The following is a 22194-nucleotide window of genomic DNA, read 5'->3' as shown; positions in this document are numbered from 1 at the left end:
ATCCGGGACTGGAAAAGGGAGTCTCTGATCTCGTCTTCGCTGTTTTCGTTTTTACAAACGGAATCACGGAGCGGAGAGCGTGTTCTGGTTTTGTTTTTGATACATAAAAACACAAATATAAAATGAGAAATCAGAGAGAGCCCAAAACATTTCTGATTTCAATATTCTGTTTTTGATCAACAAAAACGAAATCACAGCACGGGTTTTCACGCTGTGATTTCGTTTTTTGTTTTCAAAGACCGAACCACGTACTGATTTTCCGTCTTCGCTGTACGCTGAACGGGTATGAAAAACGAATTATCCATTAGTACCCTGATTCTCTGATCTCGTCTTCGCTGTTTTCGTTTTTACAAACGGAATCACGGAGCGGAGAGCGTGTTCTGGTTTTGTTTTTGATACATAAAAACGCAAATATAAAATGAGAAATCAGAGAGAGCCCAAAACATTTCTGATTTCCTATTCTGTCTTTGATCAACAAAAACGAAATCACAGCACGGGTTTTCACGCTGTGATTTCGTTTTTTGTTTTCAAAGACCGAACCACGTACTGATTTTCCGTTTTCGCTGTACGCTGAACGGGTATGAAAAACGAATTATCCATTAGTACCCTGATTGCCCGGGCGTGTGTGTGTTGGTTATGGTTTGCCCAATCAGTAAAAATCGTCCAGGACGTGGACTACCAGAGTAATTGTGGCGAGTACAATGAAGTAGATGCATAAGTAGTACACTCTCTTTGTCATCATGATCATATAGTTAAAGGGATGGTCCGGACTGAAAAATATTTACATTTTAATACAATAGAGTCGAATTCACAGAGCAACATGCCGAAAAGTTTATCAAAATCGGATAACAAATAATAAAGTTATTGAATTTTAAAGTTTAGCAATATTTTGTACAAACAGTCGTCTTTGATATTCATTAGGTGGGCTTATGATGTCACATCTCCACTTTCCCTTTTGTTATCTTATTACATAAAATCATAATTTTTTCATTATTTCATATTTGTGTGAATAATATTTCTCCTTTATAATAAGATAAGTTGCAGCAATAAATATCTAATGCACTAAATCAGTTGTCAATCCAAGTTTTCTAGCTCTTGGAGGAAAAAATTTGAATAAACCTCATTTCATATAATAAAATACAAAAAGAACAAGTGGAGATGTGACATCATCAGTTCACCTAATGAAGTTAATGACGACTGCTTTCACAAAATATTGCTAAATTTTAAAATTCAATAATTTTGTTATTTGTTATCCGTTTTGATGAAATTTTTGGCATTTTGCTTAGTGAATTCTACTCTATTAATGAAGGTACATACTTTCAGCCCGGACCATCCCCTTAAGGCCTGGTCCCACCGCCCGAGCGTTGTTGGAGAGGTCGTGGAGCGGAGAGAAAAAAAATCACCGCTCGCTACCGTTTACCATTTTTGATTTCGATTGTTTTTTTTGTTTTCGATTTTTCCCCAATTTTGTTAGCGAAATTCGACCGTCTCTCCCTACCGCTCCACGACCGCTCCAACTACGCTCGGGCGGTGTGACCAGGCCTTAACGGTTTTCAACATCTGGGGCTCGATAGTTTCATAGAGTTCCAATAGTTATGGCGGCATTGCCATTATGGAAATTAAGTGCTTAGTGAATTTTACTCTATTTATTTAAATGTAAATATTTTCAGCCTGGATATCATTTTCAGGCATATTTTCATCAGAGGCAGCGCAATGATAAGAGGGAAAGACGACCCTTTACGTGACGACATATTTTAAGGCATAACAGTGACATGGCCCAGACGTCCAATTGATATTTTGTTCTTTCTTCTTCACTACATTTTTTCTCTCTTTTTTATTCCTTCCTCACTACCATTTCTTGAACAAATTCCCAGGATCGAGGCATTTCTTTTTCCGTCAGTACTTTTGCATTCTACACGATCGTAGCCCAACCGATTCGATTTTTATTTTAAATTTTATATTTCACATTGAAAAAAGTGTATGAATATATGATTGAAAATCTAACACTGATTCTAGGAATGGTAACTACTGAACTTCCTTTGCCCAAATTGGGAAGATGTATCAATGAATTTGGAACTATTTTTTACCGGCGGAAGAATTAGGGCTAACAAACTTTTTCAGTTGATGAATTTGATAGTCATTTTCCTAAATGACAATTTACTTTTAAAATGAGCTGGCTACAATACTTTTCAGGTCAGATATGGAATGTCTGATATATATCCTATCCAGTGATAGTAAACATTCGACCCTCTAATTTCACGTTTATTTTTCAATGAATTTTGTAAAATGCCAAATTTTAACACACAAGTCTATCGGGAATGTTTTACGCGCGTGGCTCATAAATTTTATTCATTAAAAAATAATAATGGATACGCTATACTGCCCTCTCGCGTCGGGTAAACAAGTATTGACATATCTAGGCGTTGTGGCGTGCGCCTATACTCCGAGCTGTGGGGAAGTTACAAATTGATGCAGAGGTTCGAGCCCTGGTCACGTCTTTCGGATGGTGACGTTAAAGGTCGGTCCCAGACGTAAATAATCATATCTGATTGATACACGTCTGACAAACTCAAACACACACATATCCCCTTCCAACCCCCCTCTGCTGGCCACTTCTGCGCCTGACGAAATCATGAGAATGATAACATAACAAAGAAGTAGGTACATGTACGACAAAATTCGGGAATGGAATACAATAGCATCCAGCATCAACCTTGACAAAGAAATGTATTGCCCCCCGGGATGGGCCCATCCACAAGCATATATATAGAATCACTAGAATATTGTCCTTAGGCAATTGGGCCTATGAAATGCTTTGTAGGATCTGACGCTGGATGCGCGTCTGGAATTGAAAAAAAAACCCATGCAGAATAATGGGTGATTTCAAGTACGGTGTTGAAATCTGGTGTTGGTGTTGTGACACAACACCATTATCGAACACCGTACTTGAAAACACCCAATGTGGCTTCTCATTACCGTAGTTATACCACCGTATGTTCTCTCTTAGACTCGGCCTGGCTCCAAACGACAAGACAGTCCTACCTCCACGCATGCTGAACCAAAATCGGGTTTTCCCTTCGATGTATTTCACATTAAGATACTGCAAGCCACTGGATTTTCGTGCAAAATCCGTGCAAGCTACGTAAAAAACAACAAGAAAAAGGTGATTAATATCAGATTTGAATAGGATTACGCAATCTTTTTTCTGGTGATTTCGTGGAAGGGGCCAATAACTGAAAAACAAAATGTGATGAATGATTCCTACAGTCTCTTAAATAATAATAATATAGGATATTTATATTGCGCACATTTCCACCTTGTTAGGTGCTCAAGGCGCTCCTATATTACCCGGCTAAGCTAGGCGTTCATAGCGCACACAGCTTCTTAAGGAATTACTTCCTACCGGTACCCATTTACCTCACCTGGGTCGAGTGCAGCACATCGTGGATCAGTTTCTTGCTGAAGGAAATTACGCCATGGCTGGGATTCGAACCCACGACCCTCTGTTTCAAAGTCCGAAGACTAATCCACTGGGCCACAACGCTCCACAGTCTCTTCGTGTCATATGTCACACAGCATATTTGTCTCATACTAACCCATTATTCTTTGAACATAAAATATTATAAATTTAAGACTTATATTTCTTCAATCTCGGTCAGTTTATGTACAATTATAACAACAACAACCTCCCAAATGTATTTAATTCATTGTTTCCCAAAAAAATCAATCCATTCATAATTATCCAACAAGGCGATTGGGTGAATTCCATTTACCACTTTTAAGAACTTTGCTGGCTCAGAAAACATTTTATATATGAAGGACCGAAGTTATGTAACTCACTTCATAATGATATAAGAACTGCAAAATCTTTGAACTCTTTTAAGACTAAATTCAAATTATCTCTATTAAAATCTTATAATGTATCCTTAAATTAAATCTAATTCATCATCTCTGTCAAGTCATCATTTTTACTATAAAGACTATAATTAAAACATAAATTATCTTTTTTTTAATTGAACAAAAAATCTGATACAAGTCCTTTCAGTTGTGCTCGGTTTTGAACCTCATACATTATTTGTATCTATCATCTCATCTATTTTCTCTTTCTCTCCTGTCCGATTATCCGCCTTCCTACCGCATATTTATTTACGGCATCAATCACATTTTTCGCGCATTATATTCTTTTCAGGTCATTTTATATATATTTTTTTATCCTCAATTTATGCACATCATTGAATCCAGTTTGCTTGAGTCCAAGATGGCATGTGTTCTACCTACGTTCAGCAGCACCCATCCATCTTCTCAGGGCATTCTCCCCTTTCTGTTTTCTTTTTCGGGGGGGTGGGGGGTGGGGAAGGGTGGATATATTTTAGGACGGGTCGTTTTGTCCTATACAAACCATATTTTTTTTATAACTTAGTATTTATTTTGTGAGTATTATTTCTCTCTCATTTTTTTTCTCATTTGATTACATATGTCTGTATTTGTACTTTGTTATTGGTTTTGTTATCTATTTTTTGAGGGGCCCACATTGTACAAGCATTGCTTTTTAGTGGGCCCCTCCATTTCCATCTTAATTTAATTTCTATTAAAAATAGTATACTTATTTAAAACCTCCAATGTGTTGCCCAAATTGTGTGTTTTTCACAACATATGTATTATTATTTTTGTTTCTTTGCAACGGATACAAATATTTATGTTTATATATGGTATACAATTTGTTTTTGTTTGATGGAAGTGAAATAAATAAAATTGAATTGAATTTATAATTATTGTATCTATCGTATCGTAATATATTATTATTTCAAAATCTATTTTTATCGCTATCTCTGTCACTGATTACCACTACATCTATTATTTAGATTGATGATGACTGATAATAACTTTCCATCATTAATTTCATTTATATGATGATAATTATATTATATTCTGTTCATGATGTGTTTGGATGTATTAATCCGCTTTGGGCCCATTGCATAATATGCAGATAATTGACTGATGGGGTATGTAATATGACATTCTTTGGACCGCCGAATTTGTATTTTCCCGAGGGGTTATATTTTCCCGAAGCGCACAGCGCTGAGAGAAAATATGATCACGAGGGAAAATATCAATCATTTAGGTGGTCCAAAGAATGTTTTTTTTACACATCCCATCAGTCAATATCTGTTAAATTAGATCGCCTCTAATGATGAAGATAAAGTTAGGCCTAACGATGCGTGCTGCCTGTTGTTTATGATATACACAGTGATTGATTGAGTGGTATAAATCTAACGTAAGATCTTGATCTATAGATATCTAAGTAACTTTAGTCTAACGCAGTGAATGACTCTTTTCTATTATAATCAACTTTGTTTAGGCCTAGCCCTAGATCTAAATCTAAGTTCGAGTCCAGACCAGGTCCAGGACCCAAGGCAGGTCGATAATGCATGGTAACATCTAATCGACAAGAGGGCGCCATACACGTAGAAAATATATATTCATGGACCGGTTGTTCAATGTATTCATGGAAGGTGGACCGGCTGGGAAAATACACTGATTTCGATCATATCACGTGACGTGCTATGGACCAATCGCGCTTGGCTATCTGTCTTGGCTAACTAATATTAACTAATATACACGTCCCCCCCGCTTCCGCCGCCTATGCTTCGATCGAAGAGTAGAGTCGATCTAGATCTAACTGGACCTAGTTGGTCTAATGTTCCGTTTATTCTTAGATCTGACGCAAAAGTTAGAGATCTAACGTTAGATCTAAAGTTCGACTCTAATGGAGGTTTAACTGTTGGTTATATCAATTCAGACCCTAATCTGGTTACTAAAATATCTAGATCTAACTCTCCGGTATGGACTGCTTTGATATTCGACTTCGAGACCTAATGTCAGGGGTAGGGCTAAGTTAGAGGTGGTTAGGACCTAACGCTAACAGGCGTTACGTTAGCTTCGAGCCTACACTCTTAAAAATTCATGGTCATTTCTTTTTTACCATGGTTCGTGATTGTTTCCGAAAATTTTGCCCCCGCTGCGCGTCATACCGACCAAACGCGCGTGAAGTGATCATTTTCACCACGCAAAAACTGGTTGGAAATAGACCAAGCAAAACCTGGTTTGGAGATCTGATTGGCTCAAAGTGCAATGCGCCATCCGACTGTCATATCCTTCCGTAAAGTGATGTCGACCAACACCGTAATTTTGTTTAATGCTATTCCGTCCGTCCGCATTTCGTCTAACATCATTAGGTCCTATCATCAATTCGTTTAATCGTCAATTTTTCTATGACCGTTTCCTCTCATTTCAAGTTGATCGAATATCAATTTATTTTCATTCATTTTGCCCAATTAAACACTTAGTCCAATTAGACCCAGTGGTATATGGACTAAATGACTTTTGGACCAATATTGATTATGAGACTAAATGGTGACGAAATGGCAATTAGACTGTGTGAATAAGAACTGATTGTAGACCAAATGATAGTAGACGTGTTGGTTATTGGACGAATTGACATTAGACCACTGGAAAAACAAACCGATATTACGCGATCCAGAGCAAAGCTTACCTTGACAGAATTCTCCACCATATCTTCCTGTGCACACACATCGATAAACACCGTCTTGACCAACGCGAGTCCCTCCATTCAGACAGGGATCTAGGTTGGCAATGGTATTAAAAATATACAATGACGCATGAGGATCTGCCTAAACCTATTTACATAGGATGGTAGTAATGAGTGTGAATAGGTAGTCTTACCTTGGACCTATTAGTGGGTCCATCTTCCGAGAATGGGTCATCGCATTTTTGCATTATATCCCTTCAGCCGGTGTCGTCATCATAATATTTATAAAGAACAAAAAAATATCAACTCAATGAAAAAATGATGTTATCTAACACTTGTCGGATTTTCTACCAGCAAGCTTGGCAGGCACCACTTCTGATCTGATCATTCATCCAACCAGCTGTCGTTTTAACTTACAAGTTCCCGACCTTTCGTTGGAGGATGTGAATGCTTATTTACGACGGTAGTTGATTTTGGAAGATAATTTTGGGCCCGTCGTCATGGTCGCAAGACTCTGTCCTGCAATGCAAATTGTGTGACATGAGATTTTTTCGTTTCGCATCTGCAACGGAAACATTCAATAAGTGTTTCGTGTGCAAAATTCTGGTTGCTACCGTAGTAACAGCGATATATCCGATTTAGGACGACTTTCCAAAGCCACATTTGGTCCCTCCCAGAGCTCGAGAGGCCGTCCGGGGGGGGGGGGGCACTTCCATTGACGAGTGGATACCAGGCGCAAACACGCGTAAAAGGGGACGTTACGTATATAAGGGTGTCAAAAACGATGTTTAAAATACTGAAAAAAGAGAAATATTTCCAAAACTTGTAGGGTTTCACAAGCTAAATTAAGAGATGCATTTTCATAATCTGGAAAAGACTTGCTTCCCTTGTTAAGGGTGCTTTTCGAAACCCCATAGTCGTGCTTGGTATCCACTCATCAATGGAATTGCCCCCCCCCGGGAATTCGAATCTAATCCCCTATTTCTGGGGGAAAGTAAAACATAAATGCCTATTAAAATGTGTGCTAGAGGCACATAGATTGTTTAGGAGTAAACAAAAGAAAAAAAAACGCCGCAAATTCGGCAGACGTATTTCATATGCTGTGTACATAATAATCGCATGCGAAATGGTTCCGTCTGGAGAGGTGATCTGACCTATGGAATCAATTGCCAGTGATCCACCAATAATCCACATTAAAGGAGAATGAAACATTTGGAACAAGAAAGCGTGTGTGAAAACATGACAAAACAAAGAAAGAAATCAACAAAAGTTTGAGAAAAATCGGACAAATGAGAAAGTTATGAGCATTCAATATTGCAATCACTAATGCTATGGAGATGCTCACATTAGCAATGCGACAAAGATGTGTGATGTCACTTGTGAACAACTCTCCTCATTACTTTAGCATATATTTCACTTAAATTGCCTCTTTATCACATCTGTATCAGTGGATTATGTGTTCTTTCTATAGGAGGGCATGTAATACAGATTTTTAAAGAATACATCAAGGATAAAGAATTTGTATCACCATTAGAGAAAGCAAAAAGGAACATTTTGGAGTTATTTCATAGTTCATCAAAGGGAAAGTTGTTCACATGTGACATCACATATCATCGTCACATTGCCAATGGAAGGATCTCCATAGCATTAGTGATTACAATATTTAAATGCTCATAACCTTCTCATTATTTGTCCCATTTTTCTCAAACTTTATTTGTTCTTGTTCTATAATTTTTCTGTTTCGACACAAGCTTATTTGTTCCAAAGGTCTCATTCCCCTTTGATGCAATATCGATTCGATGGACTGCAATGATCTCTAACTAAGCCATAATTCAGTAAGTTTTTCCTCTCTCAATATGTAGGGAAAGGCGGGGTAAGTTGTGACATTTTTTGCATTTTTTTATGTTAGAATTGATTTGACTAATAATATTGTAGGAAAAAAGTACCTTAGCTTTAAATTTGATTTTGAGGAAATATTTTTCACCTATGTATAACTTTCTACCCCCATGCTGAAATTCAATGTTACCTTTGAAAAAACTTGCCGCATATGTGGGGTAAGTTGTGCCACCTTTTGGGGGTAAGTTGAGCCACAAAAATCATGTACAAAATGTATGTGGGAAGAAGCAGCATGTCATTTGTTTATTTCACGTCTTTTTACTTGCTAATTGATATCCTTTAACAGTAAAAGAACTGTCATGTGAGTTTACACCTTTCTGCCTGCCTACCATGGCTTTTCATGGATTTTGCACACGAAAAGCAGATCTCTAGGGCCTGTAACAAAAAGCTTAGCAATGATTGTAGAGCAGTTTTCTATTCGCTATAACGTACAATCAATCTTATAAATAGATTAATCGATAACCTTTGTGTTAGGGGACCCTAATTTTACCGTCCCTGAGGTTTGCAAAGGTAACTGATATCAGAGATCTGCTTGCTTTACCACAGTAACATAAAATGTAGTATTTACCAGGTGTGATACAAACCGTCGTTCTGTCTCCGAGTGATTGATAGGGAAATACATCTGAACCTGGGATTAGAGATTTGCTGATTTCTTCTAAGGTATACTTCTCCGAGGGGTGCCACTCATCTCCTTCTGTCTCTTTGTCGCAGATAATCCGCATTGATGCTGATACAGCGTGGGTACCTTAGGTGTAGTTATGGTTGTAAGAAAAAAAATGATTTGTTAAAAAATCGCCTTAAGATATAAGAGGGTAAATATTGGCCCTATATTGCAACAAAAATGAAAAAAACAAATATTTACTCATTTGGCCGAGTGTCACTAGATGGACAAGAATCTTGGAAAATAACCCATTTTTAGGTCTTCGGCGTCGTCGATGTTTTCCTTAAATGCATGTTTGTATGTATTTTTTTAACTTTTTTTTATTTACCCAGGGTAGCCACTTCAATCATAAGACTGCTCTTCGATCCAGCGGGCCCTGCATGACATAATATGTTATTATTACCCTTCTCCAAATCTAAATGCTGAGCGCCAAGCCAGAAGGCAGAAGGTCCCATTTTTATAAGTCTTTGGTATGACTCGACCGGAGATCGAACCCACGACCTTCCGTTCATGAGGCGGACGCTCTACCAATGAGCCACCATGTATGTATGTGTGTATGTATGTAAGTGTGTGTGTATGTGTGATCGACTGCCATTATTCCATAATATCCCCCTCCAACTCCTCCGAGTTTAATCTCTCAATTTTAAAAAGATGCAAGCACTATCTCGTCCAAACATGCATTTGACCAAAGTGCCATTTCCAGTAGCCTTTAAACAAGGCACTGTCGTGATATTTTTATCAAATATCTATACCGACTGGGAAAAAGACTATTTGCAACAGGCCGAATGACTGGGCATTGTGGCGTGCGCCTGTTATCACGAAAATCCAAGCTGTGGGGAAGTTACAAATTGATGCAAAGGTTCGAGCCCTGGTCACGTCTTCCGGATGGTAATGGTAAAGGTCGGTCCCAGACGTAAATAATGATATCTGATGGATACACTTCTGACAAAACTCAAATACACATACACAGTGAGTGCGAGGATTTCGACTATTAAGTCGTTCGCTCTCGCGCTCACTCGGGTATCGCCAATTCTCTCCGTCGACCGCTAGTCCCATCTCAGCCACTATTTGACAAGGAATGGACCAGTTCAAAGTTACTTCATGGACTATTTTTGTCAAATGACCTTCCATTTATTTTCTTATGATAGGCAGATCTCATGGCAAGATATTGCGTGAGCAGGATGAAGAAATTGAAAAGACCTGGGGCCCATCTCACAAAGAGTTACGATTGATCCGATCGATCGCAACTATGGAAAGCCAGCAAAGTCAACGTATTAAATGCATGTTTAAAATTAGATATGAATGTATATCCATAAATTCACTGATTTCTTGACAATTTGGTCTGTTATCCTTTGTTTGCAAAGGACATTTTGCAAATTTCCTGAAGAAAAACTTATTGCACTGATGGATTTCCATTGAGTTACGATTGATTAGATCAATCTTAACTCTTTGTGAGACGAAGCCCAGGGCTCCGTATAACACAAAGGTTTGCAATCAGTCGCTAAATACCAATGACCAAACAAGATCAGTGTTGCATGCGGGCTCTGCATAACACCGACATGAGAGCCGGTTCTGTCATATTGGCAATTCATTGCAAACGTTTGTGTTACGGGGCCCACATAACTAGAATAGCACATCAATGAACACTCTATGAAAGTTTTTGTTGTATTTTTACTTTGAATGCATATTAGAGCATGCTGTACAATGTACTTGGCAAACTGTGAAATACCAGTCGTTCGTGGACGTATTGCTGTTTTTTTGGATGTAAATGAAAAGACCCCCCCCCAAAAAAAGACAAAAAATTTATGGATAATAAACTGAATACCATGTCATAACTGTCAATATTATATCCGAACTTAGTGCTATATATGGGCATATCATTACTATTTTTATTATTATTACTATTATTTTCACTGTTAATATTGTAATTATTTTCATTATCATTATCATTATTATTACAAATACTATTTCTACTACTACTACTACTACTACTACTACTACTATAACCACCATGCCTTCACAACAGTATTAACATAAATTTAGTATCACATTTTTATTTACCATCTTTCTATGTCGCTATTGTCATTATTGCTGGCAGATCATTTCGATTTCTTTGAATTACTAACTTCTTTCTATGTCGCTTAATGAATATGTAATCCTTGCAATGTTAGATTCATATATTTTACCTATTATCTAGAGCGCTTTAGAACATTAAGCAATATACAGATATAGTTGATATTAAATATTGTCATTATTGCTGGCAGATCATTTCGATTTCTTTGAATTACTAACGGTTAGTTAGTTAAACATAATATTGAAACGGGACATGCATTCCTTAGCGTTATGAGTACCCTCTCACGAAAGATAGATTATAGGTTCGATTCCCGGGGAGTGTTTCATCAACATTTTCATCCGACAAGTTGTCAGATCTGACATATTTCTCTGATGTTGATTGGCTGAGAGGTACTGTTACTATGGTAACTGTCGGATAAAATAGGACTTGTTGGATAAATCGTCCGACAAGTCCTTTTATGGAACGCTCCCCCGGTTGACAGGCGGTTAATATATGATAACTGAGAAGGGTCATAATTCCAAAGGAACAGTTCGTAAGAACTTAAATGTCTACTCCTGGCAATTTATTTTTTTCTCTTCTTCGCCTCCTCCTCCTTTTCCTTCTTTCCTTGCTTTCTTCTGACTTGTTCTTCATCTTGTACTTATCATTCTTCTTCTTCTTTGTATTAGTATAAGTAGTAGTAGTAGTAGTAGGACGAGGAGGAGGGGGAGTAGTAGAAGTAGAAGCAGCAGCAGCAGCAGCAGCAGTAGTAGTAGTAGTAGTAAAAAACGGCTTACCAAAAAAGCAAATTACAAACCACAGCAAACAATTCCCCTTCATGTCGATGGTGGCAAGAACATAATAAAATTGTCAAACTAAAGCCCATTACATTGCTTTAAATACAGAAGAAGAAATAGCCTTTCCCATGATCGATACAAAACAGGTAAAAGTATTTTAACTTTTATTTCTATTTGTCTTGATTACATTTCAATTTAATGAAAATAGGAGAGACGGGAAACAGATCGTGATAAGATTTTTTATATCTCAGATATTGCCCATAATGAATACGCTATAGAATATTTTATAACATGCCGTAGATTATATAGATTTCAATAAAAGGAAGAAATGAAAATAAACTAACCTTTAATAATGCATATAATTTCGAACTGATTTTGAAGACGATAGAGCAACTTGAAAGAAATGCTAAAGTTTGTTAAGAAGAGTGCGCGCGTGTGTGTGCCTGTGTGTGAGAGAGAGAGAGAAAGAGAAAGAAAGAGAGAGAGAATAAAGGATGTATCTAATATATTTCTCATTTTATATACTCGACGATGAGATAAAGCAGTCAATAAAAGGTGATTTTAAAACGTACTACCACAAGCTTTCAAACGTAAAACGAAGATAAGGAGAAGAGAGTGATATATATGATGAATTAGACTCTTTTTCTCGCCTGGCAAATTATGGTTTTTTTATGACATCACTGCTCGGAGACCGTAAACTCTAGACTGTCTCAATTAATGACCTCCATTATCATGCTGGCTACCATAGAACTTTGCACTACCATGACTACTATTCAAGGATATAAATGAGTTTTAAATTTCAATTCATTCAATTCAATTCTTTCTTCATTCAAATTTATATAGTATGAAATAAAAACATATTACAGAAAAAATTAAGAGACGGCATAAAATAATATACACAAAAAACATATAAATAAACATTGCCTTGATTAATGAAACAGAACTCGATTAAAAGCACAAGAAATGCCCTGTAAGAATAAGACTTAGTTATAAAAATATACTTATATGTTATCATGTACACAAGCATATCTCCGCCACTAGAGTATCATGCAATAAGACTCATCGAAACGGCTTATTATAAACAATCGCGTCGCGGGTGGGTTCGTAATCACTCGGGTCGCGTTCGAAATCACTCGGGTTTTGGATTTTTGGCGATTTTTTTTGCTATTTTCGTACGATTTTTGTGTCGTCTTATTCTTCTTTTCCTTCTCCCTGTTTTGCTTCGACTTTTTTTTTACCTTTTCTTCTAATTCTCCATTTCTTCCCTCCTCCTTTTTCATCTCCCTCCTCCCCTAGTCTGCTGTGCAGACTCTGAATGGCTTGTGAGGTGGGATCTGCTACTGGTTTGCGAAGCAAACGAGCCTGAAAGGACGAGCGAAGCGAGTCATTTCAGCCTCAGTAGACCTAGTCTGCTATGCAGACTCCTTGAATCAGCTGTGGTACACACTGCAGATGTGGGTCTACATTTGTAGACTATACTCCTCCCCCTTCTCATCACCCCTTCCTTTTCTCTTTCTTCTCAGTCTTCCCCCTTATTTTATCCTTCTCTTTTTCTTATTCTTCTACATCCTCCCCTCAATTTTCTCTTCTCAGTTTCATTTTTACTCCCCTTATATCCTCCTCCATCTTCTTTTTTCTTCTTTTTCTACTTCTCCTTCCTTCTCGCTTGTCTTATTCAGCACTATTTTCCTCCCCCATTTCTACGTTAGTGTAGAATAATTAACAAAGAAAAGGAGAAGCAAGATAAATAATGATATTATGAAATTGTAGCACATCTCTATGCTTTATAAAGGATACACACAGACTTCAAAAGAAATCCTCCAAAGCAAAATCGAGAGTAGCCTTTCCTCATTTTTCTTCTTTCTTCATTCCTTTTCTCCTTTCTTTCCTTGATTCCTTCTTTCTTTTTTCTTTATTTTCCCCTTTTTCTCCCTCTCTCCCTTCCTTTCTTTCCCCCCATTTTTAGGGGGAGCCCCCCCCCCTCCCCCGCTTCAGCCGCCTATGGCTCTAAGGTTTAATTTGGCGTGCAATGGCCTAATTTAGGTGTAGGAATAATTTCACCTAATGAAATAGTGAATGCTTCCAGATGGTTTCGTGTTCCAGCAACAGTATTATGATCTTCAGCCTCAATCATGAATATTTAATATGTCATTGAAGCCCTCGCTGGCGCGCTCATGTATTGGATGATTTTCACCGACCAAAAAAAACAACAACAGAGATATAAGAGATTCAGTGAAATTCAAGTTAGGTGTCAAGAGGCTAAGAGTGTCTAGAGAGAAAAGCATGGCAAAAAGTAAAATACGACTTGCACAAGAATCTTTTTAAGTATACCGTAGACCTTAGAAGTTCGTGTGTTTGTGACCAATAACTTCAGTTTAGTACCGGTACCAAAATCGAATGTGCGGAGAGAGAAGTCCATGTTGGTGTAAATGGGAGATAGCGATGTGGGATGTAAACAAAATCAACAGAAATCAGGTCAAATATGTGGAATGTGATTATGTTAAAACAATAGTCAGATTTTGTTTGTTAGTTATGTCAAAACAGTAGTCGAGTACATTTTATTTAAGGCACTTAAATGCCGGCTTAAAACGAAACTCTAATTTCAAATTCATTTTATTTTCCCAGCATGTTTGTTCCATTGAAGACACCGTTAGAAAAAAAAATCGCACCGAAATAAGAAAAAATCGCCCAAAATCCAAAACTCGAGTGATTTTGAACGCGACCCGAGTGATTACGAACCCGCCCGCGACGCGAGTGTTTATAATAAGCCATCGAAACATATAATAAGGAGAATAAATAATTAATAATATAAACTTTTAGGCATCTCTAAAATAATTTTTTATTTGTGTGTGACGGTCTTCAGTGTTCCATGGTATGGAATTCCGAACAGTTGGAAAACTAGGGGCGGAAAGATTTTTTTTGGAAGGTTGAAGAAACTTTAAATAAATTAAATATTTGTTTGTTCGAGTGTTATAACTGTGAATATTGCTGTTTACATGGTTTATCTGAAAAAGATCTGTAAAACATTCATGGTATATAACACGTTTTGAAAATAAAAGAATCCTAATTGCGCAGCTGTGTAGATATTATATACATTTCCATATACTTATTTTAAGTAATGGTGGGGAATAGGCAAGATAGTGACTTCCTATGCATATCTGGACTTGCTTTTGAGAATTTAATATTGATATTGTATCCTAATCTTTATCTAAAATGGGATGATAAAGGACACATAAAGCTTAATAGAATTTCCATTTTCATCTGCTCAAACCCAATTTAAAGAATGGTTAGAAAATGATAAGAAATTGACCATAAAATTGACACTCCATGAACGTTTAAAGTTGTGAATTAACGTAATGTAGATGTAGAAATAAATGTTCCTTCTCAGGTCTGATGGGGTCATCGTTACTCTCCCTAGTATAATTATGATAAGCAATTCTCACTGATAATCTTGCTTGAATTTGATCAGGTCAATAATGTCATTTAGGTTCAATGGACTTTGACCATGGTTCCGAGTATCAACTTTGGAATAGATTAACGCGTTTTTTTTTTCAAAATCAATTATGATTATTGCCTGTGTGAAAGATGACGCGGCAGAGAACTGTATTTTGGCAGCTTTCTTTTAAGTAGGCTACCCATTCATTTGGGGCAGTACTCAAAATATATTGCAAGCATCGTATTGAATATATTCCCTCATGAAAAGAAAAATAATTTGAAGTAAAACGGACTATCGGGTTGACATTAACAACACCTTGCTGTATTCACCGAGAGCTGAAAATACATTTGAGGCATTTCGTGTATGAGAGCAACTGGAAGAATAGTCCCTACCTTAAGTCAGTAAGACATAATCAGTGTAATTCTCTGTAATATTCTCTCACTGTTACTCCCTTCTCTCCCTCTCTCTATGATTCTCTCCCTTCTCCCCCTCCCTCCTCCCCTCTCTGACTGACATGTCTGATTCCACCCTCTCTGCCTCTCTGATTCTCCCCCTCTCTCTCCATACCACCTCTATCCATGTCCGATCATGCTAATCTCCATCCTCTCCCTTATTTATATTGAGCCATTCATTTTTTTAAATACTTTTCTTCCATACTAGTAACTGACAATGTTGACAAAACTTTAATGACCATACGTACATTGGATCTTTTGTAGGTGTTATTTCAATTACTGCAATATAATGGGCAAGAACAAAACGAATTTATTGGTCATAATAATACTTATAATAACTCATAATAACAATATATAGCATTTATGAGGCGACGATTTTCTGTTGCATAAATCTTTTTACCTGAGAAAACTCTGGTAAAAACTGAAAACTAAGGTTAGTCTGATTTCTGCCATTGACTTTAACACAGGACAAAAATTCCGGTAAAACAACCTGAGTTTTCTCAGGTAAAAAGTTTTATGCAACTGGCTCCTGGACTGCTTTTTGAGAATTTGATATCAATATTGTATCCTAATCTTTATCTAATATGGGGATGATAAAGAACACATAAAGCTTAATAGAATTTCCATTTTCATCTGCTCAAACCCAATTTAAAGAATGGTTAGAAAATGATAAGAAATTGACCATAGAATTGACACTCCATGAACGTCTAAAGTTGTGAATTAACGTAATGTAGATGTAGAAATAAATGTTCCTTCTCAGGACTGATGGGGTCATCACTACTCTTTTCAATTTTGTCAATGTGGAATCCCAAGATTCGGACTATCAGGTTGTCATCAACAAGACCTTGTTGTATTCACCGAGAGCTGAATGTAGTATTCTGATGAAAGCTCGTAATACTTTTCTGCAGTATCTCTAACAAGTAGTATCTTTGTTGAATAGTCAGTAGCTTCTGATTAAACTCAAATTTTAGCTTATTTTTTTTAATATTTCATCCCATAGACCTAAGGCCAAGAGCTGTGGAACTCTAGTATTCTTGAAAAGTATTCTGAAGTATATGCCCCTCTAAATATTATTGGCTAATGCCTGCTAACTAATTTAGCCCCTTGAATTTGATTGGTTAAGAACTTTTACTACCACTTCCACCGGAAGGAGTGGGAAACAAGGCTATATTCATTCTGGGAAATGTCTAACGTCTTGGCAGTCTACCCCATCACGTTCATCTCGGTTCTATATTACCGCGTATGGTCATAAGGCTTTTCAAAGGTATCAAATCTGACTGACCAGTAGTATGACGTTTGACCATCGTCATGATTGCTTTCAACGGAAGTTTTACTCTTCCTTCGTATGAATTTCATTCATAACTTAGGAATGTTTTATTATTACCTTATATTATATAGAACGAACATACACACTAAGATATAGTGAATCAAGTTTGAAAGCCTCCGGGTTGGTAAAATAGCTGCACCCAAAGGGGTGCTAATGAGTGTAATTATGCTCATTTGATGGTGCATTTAGCTATGTTAAGTACCCTATAGGGTGAGAAATTGAACAATGTAATAAAGGTTGAAATTTGAACCCTTTTTGTGTCAAGTATATATTATGCACCTTAACAGGTTCATATTTGCACTTACATGTAGTAGGGTGCGAGCGAGCATTTCTTGGTGCATTTACTGATAAAAAGGTGCATTTTTCCCACCTTTTGCCACTTAGGGTGCAAGATTACACCCCTAAAGGTTGGTACAAGTGCTTCATTAGGGTTCAAACATTTCTTAGTGTGTAGCATGATACATATAAATTACCAATACATATAAAATCAACAACTTGCTTATTTCCTCCTTAATGTAATCACATACATTTGCAAAAACAACATTTCAATTAGCATACACTATAAAAATCTCATTATTACAAAGCAGTTATACAATGATAAATTACAAAGATATTATTACATTATACACAATAAATACAGTCAATTCTTAAAATATAACCATGAAAAATGTACAAATTTTATAAAGATATTGGATAGATACAGGTGATTACATTTTAAACGAATTATTGTTCACTCTTTAAAATTGCAGTAGGCCTAGCTATTTAACTGCGATATCTCAGGAACAAACCAAGTTATCCTACATAGATCATGCTAATTAAGAGATGAAAGCAAATTACATTTCATCATCTTCAGTGATCTATTCTTAGGATAAATCACCCAAGAAACTCTTTCTCGTACACATGAAGTGTGTCTCTGTCAAAGCATTCAAGGTTACCTTTTGGAATAAAACGACGATGACCGCCATAGCGAACTGGATCTGAATGATTATTTGTTAGCTACAAACTTCAACATTTTTTTTGCTGTTAGTTCTAAACTGGCTTCTGCCATTCCAACGAATAATTGTGCAGACACTGACTATGTTAAAGGTCAAGTCCACCTCAGAAAAATGTTGATTTTAATCAATAGAGAAAAATCAGACAAGCACAATGCTGAAGATTTCATCAAAATCGGATGTAAAATAAGAAAGTTATGACATTTCAAAGTTTCGCTTATTTTTAACAAAATAGTTATATGAACGAGCCAGTTACATCCAAATGAGAGAGTCGATGATGTCACTCACTCACTATTTCTTTTGTTTTTTATTGTTTGAATTATACAATATTTCAATTTTTACGAATTTGATGATTAGGACCTCCTTGCCTGAAGCACAAAATGTTAGAATAATGGAATTCCATATGTTCAGGAATAATAAGAATAATAATAATAAATAATAAGAAATCAACTGGTGTTGATGATATCTCTTTAATGGTGTTAAAAATGGCAACTCCCACTATTAAATCATCTCTTACACTCATTAGAAATAGATCATTATCTGAACACGTGTTTCCCACAAGATAGAAGAAATTACAAATTGTACCAATTTATAAATCGGTCACCTAACAATTACAGGCCGATATCCATATTACCTTCTGTTTCCAAAATCCTCGAGAAACTCGTTCAGATACAATTAACAAAATATTTGAAATGTCACAATGTATTGTCTAAAGCTCAGTCAGGCTTTAGGAAAAATCACTCGACTGTTACAACACTTGTCAAAGTCACCTATGATTGGTTAAATGCAATGGTCCACGGTCTGTACACTGGTGCGGTCTTTATAGACTTACGCAAAGCGATTGATATTGTGGATCCTGAAATTCTTTTAAAGAAATTTTCTAATATTGGTGTATCTTCTGTTTGCTTGGTTTGCCTGGTTTTCAAGTTATCTGAAGGGTCGTCGTATATATACCCAATTAACTCATCTACTTCAGCGGACTCTGATATAAACTACGGTGTCGCTCAAGGATCTATACTGGGTCCGCTTTTGTTCCTAATTTGTATTGCTGATATCGTAAAGCATATATACTGATCAAAAATTGTTCTATACACCTATATGCTGATGATACGTTAGTCCAGCGCTTCTCAACCTTTTCTTTTTTTTACTTGAGGACCACTTTGGCTCTCAATTTTTTTGTGGGGCCCACCTACCAAAATTTCAAGAAAGCGATATGACTACTTGTATCGACTCAAAGATAGACAATGGTTTAATGAGCATATTCGTGCGTATACTTTCAGTAGCCCGGCCTTTGAGCCCTCCCCCCCTCCCCTCTAAACATATACAACCATGACAACATAACAACTTATAACAAGAATGCTGAATACCTTCAATATTCGACACACATTGCTTTTGATTTTACATCACTTCCAACCATGATTAATCCAAATTTAATATTGAGTGTCATATTTTCTTACAGTTTCATTCAGAGACATTTCAATTTGTTTCCTCCCTCGCCTTTTTTACATCGCTTTTAAAAAAGGTCAATTTTGATGAAAGTATTTTTTCATGAAATTCGAAAACAACCCCGAAGCACGTTAGAAACAACCAGTTCGAGTACTAACTGCATTTGCAATGGTCCGGGAAATGGCGACAATTGACTAAATTCTACACAATATGCATACATGATGAGGTTCACATCAAAGTTAGATCGAAACCTTCATAGTGTGTATGCATATTGCAACATGCATATAGCATGCTTTAGCTTTGTTTGACCCACGGATGCAAATCTAAAGGTCCCTTGTAGTCTCAAAGTCTTCTTACATAGGCTCAATGCCTTCCTCCCTGATCTATGAAGTATTTTGAATTTGATACTGGAACCCCCCCCCCCCCAATGTTCCCCATTTCCCCCTCTTCTAAGAGATTTTTTTGGTAGTCTCAAAGTCTTCTTACATAGGCTCAATGCCTTCCTCCCTGATCTATGAAGTATTTTGAATTTGATACTGGAACCCCCCCCAATGTTCCCCATTCCCCCTCTTGTTCTAAGAGATTTTTTGGTAGAATTTTCTTAATTTCTTGTGTTTTAATCCTTGGACCCCGTGTAAGAACAGTACTGTCTATGGGCAGAGCTGAACCGGGTGTCCTTCCGATTTCACTATTCTCATGTCTCTTCGATATTGTTGTTTCTTTGTACATGGATATGTCTGTTCTAACTTGTTATTTTTTATATCTTGCTTTAATATGTTCATCTGTACACTTATTTTTTTATTGTGAATTTCGGAGAATTAATAAATACAAATACAAACTCTACGATTCTCGTTTTCTGGGTTTTACCCTTACGCAACGGCGACACGACATTTGTTCCTGCGACAACTGCTTCGGTCTTAATATCTCAGAAGGCACATATGATTATAGTTGGATTGTAATATTTTTTTTTCAAAATGATGTAAAGATTCAGATTAGGGTTTATTTAGTGTTGGAGGTTAGGTTTTATGTTTGGCTTAATGTGCAGATTTTCCATCGGCGCAATTGTCGCCGGAGCAAATGTCATGGAACCCATGACTTGATCAACAGCATGCAGTGGGTGATTCCTGCAGTTCCACAGCTACCCTTGTACGATCGAGAGGTTAGACCTGTGTCTTTCTGTTTCTGGTAACTCCCGTAGGAACTCGGCAGGACAGCATTTTGCTGGTAAACGCCAAGCTGGTATATAACCAATTACCTATGAAACATTTTACGTCTAGGTTAATCAGTCATAGTGGCAGACATTATAGACGACAGATATTACTCTCGGGCCTTTTTATCAAAGTGGAGACAATGGCAGAGTTGGGATTCGAACTCACAACCTTACGATTATGAGTCCAATGCTCTAACCACTGGACCACACGACCCGTGTTTTCAGTGTTTGTCTACGCAACATCGTGGGTTAAACCACTTATCACCATGATACTTTAATATGTGATCGTGAGATTACAGTGATTTTCCATTTACCAGTATTTACTAAGATACCACCTGACAACAATAGCATACGCAGGATTTTTTAAGGGGGGGGGGGTGCAAATTGAATGAAATTTTTATATCAACCCCCCTCCAAAAAATGTCTTTGTCACAAATCTTACGTCTTTCGTACCTAAAAACTAATGACAAGCAAAAAGATTTTAGGTTTTTCTTAAAATTCTTTGGGGGGTTGGGTATCCAAAAAGTTGAAGGGGGGGGGGGGGGGGTGAACCCCTGTAACCACGCCGCATACGCTACTGTGACAATGTTTGTATCGTAGTCGGTCGGGTTGATGACGTAGATATTAGACTGATTTGACTGAAAAGCGAGGATTATCCCATCCCTGTCGACATCAACATGATCAATGTTATTTAAAAGAAAGGGGTGTGATATTAAATTAAAAGTATTGTAGCACTCATGAAAAGTCATTTTTTTATTATTAGAGGTGAGCAAAACAGGGTTAAAAAAAGTGATGTTTCAAATTCCTTAGCGTTCTGGCTTATTTGATGTAGTGTCATCATTTTTTCCTCACGATGAACTTTCCCCTTTAACTGTGCAACAAAATGACAGAAGGACATAGCAAGAAAAATATCAGTGGCGCATGTTTGTGTTTGTTATTTTTTATCTATTTTTTTGGGGGGGGGGGGATGAGGTCCTCGTTGACTTACAATAAAAATGAACTCAAAGGTCCGTTTCGTAAAGACTTCAAATTATTAGGATTTTGCTTAGCCCTGGTGCCGACATCACGGGCGTCGCAAAGTTGGTCTCAAAAGTTCAATGCGCAAAAAGCGTCAATTAATATCGTGGTGCCAGCTTTTCACATTTTACATTTATCGCGAACAACATCGATAAGTAGGGGGCATAACCCCCCCCACACACACACACACACACACACACACACACACACACACACCACACGCACACACACTCCCCACTGGACTGTAAGTGTTAAAGAAATCTGCATGTCGTTAATCATCCCTACAGGGAAGGTCGATCATCCACTCTACACCTCGAGCAGATCGTGGTCTTATGTGAATAGCATTCAAGACCTCGT

This window comes from Lytechinus variegatus, chromosome 16 (assembly GCF_018143015.1).
Source record: "Lytechinus variegatus isolate NC3 chromosome 16, Lvar_3.0, whole genome shotgun sequence".
NCBI lineage: Eukaryota > Metazoa > Echinodermata > Echinoidea > Temnopleuroida > Toxopneustidae > Lytechinus > Lytechinus variegatus.
The sequence above is the reverse complement of the archived record's forward strand: the minus strand, read 5'-3'. Positions refer to the sequence as shown.